Source organism: Branchiostoma belcheri, unplaced genomic scaffold, assembly GCF_001625305.1.
Source record: "Branchiostoma belcheri isolate BF01 breed outbred unplaced genomic scaffold, Haploidv18h27 scaffold70, whole genome shotgun sequence".
NCBI classification, from domain to species: Eukaryota; Metazoa; Chordata; class Leptocardii; order Amphioxiformes; family Branchiostomatidae; genus Branchiostoma; species Branchiostoma belcheri.
In genome coordinates, this window is record NW_017804354.1 from 1,157,413 (window position 1) to 1,165,835 (window position 8,423).

Sequence of the window (8,423 nt, forward strand, 5' to 3'; positions counted from 1 at the left end):
TAAGACATTACACTGCCGGAGTAGGCACACATGTACCGGACAGGAATGTCGCACACGATCAGGTTGTGAGCTCACAAGGCCCCGCCCACCAAGGGGATTTCATGTCTCTGGAGGCCGAGGGTGACATGAAATCCCCGAGGTTGGGCGGGCAGTTCTAAATCCCGAGTAGTCAGCCTCAAACCGTGCTCTATCTAACTTAGAGCACTTCTAGGTCCCCGAAGTTGATCAACTCCATCCACTAGAACTTGATTTTGCTTCATAAATCTTTGTTTAGTGTCACTTTTTGTCTTGTTTCGAGGAGTTGTTTGGTTGTCCATCTGGGCTGATTAACGACCGCTAGGTTCAGTCAGCACCAGCTCAGGGTCAGTCAGCACCAGCTCAGGGTCAGTCAACACCAGCTCAGGGTCAGTCAACACCAGCTCGGGGTCAGTCAGCACCAGCTCAGGGTCAGTCAGCACCAGCTCAGGGTCAGTCAACACCAGCTCAGGGTCAGTCAGCACCAGCTCAGGGTCAGCCAACACCAGCTCAGGGTCAATCAACACCAGCTCAGGGTCAGTCAGCACCAGCTCAGGGTCAGTCAGCACCAGCTCAGGGTCAGTCAGCACCAGCTCAGGGTCAGTCAGCACCAGCTCAGGGTCAGCCAACACCAGCTCAGGGTCAGCCAGCACCAGCTCAAGGTCAGCCAACACCAGCTCAGGGTCAGTCAGCACCAGCTCAGGGTCAGTCAACACCAGCTCAGGGTCAGTCAACACCAGCTCAGGGTCAGCCAACACCAGCTCAGGGTCAGTCAGCACCAGCTCAGGGTCAGCCAACACCAGCTCAGGGTCAGTCAGCACCAGCTCAGGGTCAGCCAACACCAGCTCAGGGTCAGTCAGCTCCAGCTCAGGGTCAGTCAGCACCAGCTCAGGGTCAGTTAACACAAGCTAAGGTCCCTGCCCTTGAGTCCAGTCAAAAACCTGCTTCTGGGAGCGAGATTGGAAGCGAGACTGAAGAGGATGCTGTTTTCTATACTTTCGCCCTGTCGCTTAATTTTTTTACTAAAAAATTCTAGAACCAACAAATCAAATTGGTGTGGCCTTAGGCCACACCAAGTAAATTTTATGGATGACGTCCTTTGGAGACCCTAAATCTAATGCGAGAGGGCGAAAACAAAACAAGAAGGGCCCTAAAAAACAAGATGCCTAGATTAGAAATAGACTAAGAGACGACAAATGTTAGGACACAAATTGAATGAGGTGACACAGTGTAACATGCAAGAAGTCTTTTATTCATCATCAAAACAGCAATAAATCAGATGGAACAGCAGTTCTCGTCCTGTCCTGTTTTTGCGTTACGGGTTTCACACCAATCTGACGATTTGCGGCACTGTTGTGACTCTTTGATCATAGTTACAGGAATTTCCACTTTCTGCCGGCGCACAGATGGTACTGTAGCCACTCCCCTTCTAATTAATCCCATTCCCCCATCCCGTCTCCCTTCCCCCGATCATTCGTGCTTCCACACCTAGCTTGTGTGGCAGCATTTTTTCTAGGCTCTTCTTGCTTCTTCTTCTGTTCTCGAGCGACCCCCGTTCATTCCCGCTACGATGCCCAAGTCCAAGTCGCGCCGGAGCCCGCGTTCCTCCACACGGTCGTCTTCGACAGCTTCCGATGCCCTGGCCGGCGGGAGCAAATCCCGCCCTACGGAAGAAGTCGACAGTTCTTCCTCCGATTCAGAGGATCCCACTCGCAACCAAGACAAGACACGCCGTGACCCACCGCGTTTTCTGGACATTCCCCCTCCCTCCGACAAGAACCTGGAGCAGTCCCATCAGGCGCAGATCCTGGCCGCCATCACCCGCCTAGAAGAGCGACAATCGTCGGTGGATCTCAGGATACAGTCACTCCAATCCGAGATCCGTGCTACCAGCAATCCAACTTCCGCATCACCGGCCATCTCCTGGCGCCACGATTCCAATAAGTACAACCACAACTTCAACTCTAAGATCCAGAGCCAACTCTAACAGGCGCGTGCGACCAAGTCAGCGGACGAAAAGGACAAGATCCTGGACCAGGCTATCGGTGAGTTAACTTCCCGCAATAGGGACATACTTTTGGCCGACAAGGCTTGCCGTTAATATTTTCCACTCTAACAACGCCCTCCCTTTTGCCAACAAGGAGGAAGAGCAACGGTGGCAAAAAGCAGTCGACGAGGACAGACGCCGGTACTCTAACAAACCCTCCTCTTCCTACAGGTCTAACAATAGACGCACCCCATACGACTCTACGGCGAGCGGTGCCACGACCTCACGTAACAGTAACAACCAGGGTAACACACAGCAACCCAACCCTGCCAACAGTAACACACAGCGTGTCGGTGCGCACTACCCTATACCTTGTTGTGTTATCTGTGCATGGACAGAAAGTGGGGTTCTCTTCGGAACTTGTGAAGAAGAGAAGCGGAATTTCTTGTTTTTTTTTTTTCTAGGAACAGGCCAAAATCAATGTGCGCGCGGACGTCATCCATAAAATTTACTTGGTGTGGCCTTATCAAACAATCTACATGCATGACTTCAAAAACAAAACGCCTGTCAATCAGATGCATGTACTAACTCATCTATCCAAATATTTAGAAGTACTAGGCTGCTGTTTCCACATATTTGCAATCACAGCATTTACTAACTCGTCTATCCAAATATTTACGAGTACTACCTTGCTATTTCCACATATTTGCAATGACTGCAATTAAAATTATCCAAACAGGGGCAAAGACTTCAGGACATCATTCTACAACATCGGGGACGTTCGTGCTGTGCTAAAGGGCGTCCCCTTCATGGCTCTCACAGCCGCAGCTACGAAGGACGTGCAGGAAGTTGCAGTCAAGAAACTCCATTTGAAGAAGACGAAAGTGGTGAAGGGCAGCCTGGACAGGCGAAACATATTTCTGGTCTGCAAGAAAGTGTCAACAATGAAGGTAGAATTACAATCACACACTATCAGACATCTTAGCAATAAACGCAAAATCTATTTCATATTCTTACTGGGGGCACTGTCTATTGAACAAAGGTCAATGAGACAATTTGCATAAATTTTGGAAAGTGGGAGAATAAAAAAAAACAGTAGTTGTAATTCTGTTGTGATTCTAATGTGAGTACAGTGTTTTGCAGATGTACATAATCTCCAAGCAGATGCTACGGTGGCAAGACAGCATCCAATTGACCATAGGAGTCTACATTAGCCACATCCGGTGGCTATTGTACATAAGTATATACATATATATATATATATATATATTAGTTCATAGACTGGCTGATGAGAGGAACGGCAGACAGGTACATTTGCTTTTTTTATGTTATCTTCTTTTAACCTTAGAAGTGTCACCAGCTGATTTCATCATTAATCAGCCTGTGAGATTTCTAGGGTTAATTTAAAAAGGCACACCAAACTTTTACTTATTGTTAGTTTTGCCTTCGTGGAAAAAATAATATCTGTTAGATCGTAGCTACATTGTTATGCTTTAAAGGGGCCCTTTGTAATTTTTTTGCGGCCAAAACTGGAAAATTATTTTCCTGACAAAATTTCAATACTGTTACATCTAATTAACACTTTTAAACACAGTATTGGCATTTCATACCAATATCGTGGCTTGTAATGCTAAAAACCAGACAGTGGGTATTTTTGGTGGCCCACCGAAAAACAATGGCTCGAATCAAAAGAAGACTTCGGGTGTAACGGCCGTTAACGATCTCCTGTCGGTAGCTTCTGGAAATGCCCGAAGGCCTGCCGACACGCACGAATACGCGACTATGTGGTTTTCGGAATAGATCGGGGATCTTCGCGGACAGTCGTAAACGGTCAAACAACCGGCCTCCGTCGCGATGTGTGGCGCTTCACAAATTTTGGGGAGCTATTTACGGCTCAATCACGTCTTCGTTTTGGTTAATTACTATCGCTAAGCAATAGGAAGGGATAGATTTAACTAACTATGTAAAGAAAACTGACTTAAGAAATACTCTACAAATTACAAAGGGCCCCTTTAATGCTGATTCTATTAAAAGTTTGACAAAGTTCCAAATTTGGCTGCCATTGTGTAAATATACTACAGTTGCCAGATGACAGATTCACATATAGGCATTGATTTTAAGTCTTTCCATCATGACACTTTTGATCTTGATTTTAAACAGGCTGAGTCGCTCATCCCTCAGAGACTTTGTGCGTCAGACTCCAGCTACACCAAAAAAAGAAAGTACACTCGAAAGTAAGTACATTTTATTTATCTTCATCAAGTTTGTTGCTTTAAAAAAACAGCACAAATTTTTTTAATGCCTGTCACATGTTATTATTTGCAATATGTGATGATTATTCTGTTTGGCTTGAGTGTATTATGACTTTGAAGCAAAGTGAAATATTCATTTTTACTTTAACTTATGGGACGTAAGTTGGTTATGAAAATTTGAAAAGTTCTTTTTACATACATCAGTCCCAATTTGTTTTATGCAATTGATGAATCAGCATAGAAGACATATAAATATATTGCAATCCAACTGTCCTTTTTGTTGCAGGCAAACGCTTTCGTGTGAACGGTGCAGTTTTTCATGTGTGAAAAAGGATGTGATGGAGAGACATGTGAGAAGGTGCGGACAAGACAAAGACTTTGCTGATGTTAGTATAAAGACTAATTCTGGTTACTCTGAATTGTTTTTTGTAATAAGTATGTCATAGCTTAACTTTTGTTAATTTTTTTTAAAACTTCTCGATGATTATAGAGCTGAGATAGATTCAGTGATAACTGGATATGTTGTCATGTTTGCTCCAAAACAAATTTCACCAGAGCCGAATGAATTTTTTTCTTACCAAAAATTGACTCACCCATCCATGCTCAGATGAAAAGTTAACTATATCATCACATTCTTCAAGAGTAAAATATGTTCACTGTATGTCATCAAAAAAGGAAAGGAACCCTCGGACATCGAAAAACACCTTGTCTACCTGCCTCCAAAACAAAAGGTTATGGATGTGTTTTAACTATTTGACGGTGTATGCTGCAAACAGACGAAGGGGACAGTTCGGGCATTCAGAAGACACTCAATGGCTTTCGCAATAGCAACGTACGGGTTGTCGTTGCTTCCATTGCTTTCGGGATGGTATGTGTATACTTATTTAAGAGCGAATGTCTGTAAGGATCAAACAATGGTGGCAGGGGTCAAAAAATCGATTTGGCTCAAACTTTGCACAGTGATAGTACTTGGCCCACAACCCCTCAAAATAGCTTTCTTTCCGGTCAGCACCGATCGTTGCCATGGTAACGGGCCAAACAAGTTTCGGGGCCATTTTCCCTGATTTAGACATGTGAAAAACATGAAATTTGGCATAGTTTAAGGCACGATTACGAGCAAGTGCTTTATTATTATGGAAAAACAAAGTATGGGCATGAAAGCCCAACTAATCCGCTATTCTAGAATAGCTTTGAAATTTTCAAGAAGTTCGTTTAAAGGACCTGGGCAACCCTAACACAATACAGTGTTTGAGGCTTATGAAAAAGCGTTATTTCTTCCCAACTTCAAAGTGCTGTAAGTCCAAAGATGGTGATTTTTTTTGCTTCAACTTTGAATCATAGATACATAAACATGTGCTAGATACATAAACATGTGCTATTAAATGCATGGTTGCAAACTTTGGGCACTTCTTTGGTTGTCACGTGGTTGTCCTTAGAAGTAGGTCAAATTTTCAATTTGAGGGAAAATATGATTTTTAGCCATGTTCAGGATACAATATCTACAAAAGAAAGAAAGCTATCTGATAAAGTCTTTTGCCCAAAGTAACACTATGTCTTGTCTATTAAATGAATACTTGTGGAGGTTGGGGTCTTGTGTCGTTGGTGTGCACTTGTCCCTCAAAGTAGGCCATGTTTTGGACATTTACAGAAATTTACATATACGGCAATGTTTGAAGCTCTAGAAATAACAAAGTAGGATGTCATTTGAATTCAATCTTTGCAGGGAAGTACATATATGTATTGTATATCAAATGAATACTTGTGGAGGTTGGGGTCTTGTGTCGTTGGTGTGCACTTGTCCCTAAAAGTAGGCCATATTTTGGACATGTACAAAAATTGACATATACGGCTATGTTTGAAGCTCTAGAAAGAACAAAGTTAGATGCTATTTGAATCCAATCTTTGCGGGGAAGTACATATATTTATAGTATATCAAATGAATACTTGGGGAAGTTGGGGTCTTGTGTCGTTGGTGTGCAATTGTCCCTAAAATAGGCAATATTTTGGACATGTACAGATATTGACATATACGGCTATGTTTGAAGCTCCAGAAATCACAAAGTAGGATGTCATTTGACTTCACTCTTTGCAGGAAAGTACATATATGCATTGTGTATCAAATGAATACTTGGGGAAGTTGGGGTCTTGTGTCGTTGGTGTGCACTTGTCCATAAAAGTAGGCCATATTTTGGACATGTACAGAAATTGACATTTACGACTATGTTTGAAGGTCTAGAAATAACAAAGTAAGATGCTATTTGAATTCAATCTTTGCGGGTAAGTACATATATTTATAGTATATCAAATGAATACTTGAGGTTGAATTCTTGTGTCGTTGGTGTGCACTTGTCCATAAAAGTAGGCCATATTTTTAACATGTACAGAAATTGACATATACTGCTATGTTTGAAGCTCTAGAAAGAACAATTACAAAGTTAGATGCTATTTGAATTCAATCTTTGCGGGGACGTACATATATGTATTGTGTATCAAATGAATACTTGTAGAGGTTGAGGTCTTGTGTCGTTGGTGTGCACTTGTCCCTAAAAGTAGGCCATATTTTGGACGTACATACAGAAATTAGCAAAAACGGCTATGTTTGAAGGTCTAGAAATGACGAAGTAGGATGTCATTTTAATTCAATCTTTTAAGAGGAGTACATATATGTATTGCGTATCAAATAAGGGCTTGTGGAGGTTGGGGTCTTGTGTCGTTGTTGTATACTTGTCACTAAAAGTAGGCCATATTTTAAACATTTACAGAAATAGGCATATACGACATGAACAAAAAAGGAAGCCCTCAAAATCACCCATGTGATAGCCAATACTATAATAAACACATGGTAGAATGATAGGTCTGAAAATAAATTCACTTTGGTATTTTCATCAGCTCAAAAACAGCCCAAAATCCAAATTTGGGTACAAGTGCAGAAAATGATCTACTTCGAGGTTGCCCAAAGACTGAAATCTGCATGTACATCAACTTCACACTAATTTCGTACAAGTTAAGCCATTGGTCTAATTACATCCTGAAGTATTTGTCGTTACGTTAAAGCAGTTGGCGGTGACCGCGTCCTAAACTTTGCCAATTTCCGTGTTTTAGAGACGCATAAATCTGTCAAAATGGCCCCAAAACTTGAATGGGCTGTTGCCATGGCAACAATGGGGTTTGAGCGGAAAGAAAGCTATTTCAAGGGGTTGTGGGCGAAGTACTATCACTGTACAAAATATGAGCAAAATCGATTTTTGACCCCGCTCACTATTGTTTGATCATTGCAGACATTTGCTCTTAAAAAATGGCCTACTTTTAGGGACATGTATACAACAGCGACACAAGACCCCAACCTCCACAAGCCCTTATTTGATACACAATACATATACGTACTCCTCTTAAAAGATTGAATTAAAATGGCATCCTACTTCGTCATTTCTAGACCTTCAAACATAGCCGTATATGCTAATTTCTCTACATGTCCAAAATATGGCCTACTTTTAGGGACAAGTACACAACAACGACACAACGATTTATATATATAAATATAAATATATGTACTTCCCCGCAAAGGTTGAATTCAAATAGCATCTAACTTTGTTATTTCTAGAGCTTCAAACATAGCCGTATATGTCAATTTCTGTACATGTCCAAAATATGGCCTACTTTTGGGACAAGTGCACACCAACGACACAAGACCCCTAACCTCCACAAGTATTCATTTGATACACAATACGTATATGTACTTCCCTGCAAAGATTGCAGTCAAATGTCATCCTACTTTGTTATTTCTAGAGCTTCAAACATAGCCGTACATGTCAATTTCTGTACATGTACAAAATATGGCCTACTTTTAGGGACAATTGCACACCAACGAAACAAGACCCCAACCTCTACAAGTATTCATTTGATACACACTACGTATATGTACTTTCCTGCAAAGATTGAAGTCAAATGACATCCTACTTTGCTCTTTCTAGAGTTTCAAACATAGCCGTATATGTCAATTTCTGTAAATGTCCAAAACATGGCCTACTTTGAGGGACAAGTGCACACCAACGACACAAGACCCCAACCTCCACAAGTATTCATTTAATAGACAAGACATAGTGTTACTTTGGGCAAAAGACTTTATTAGATAGCTTTCTTTCTTTTGTAGATATTGTATCCTGAACATG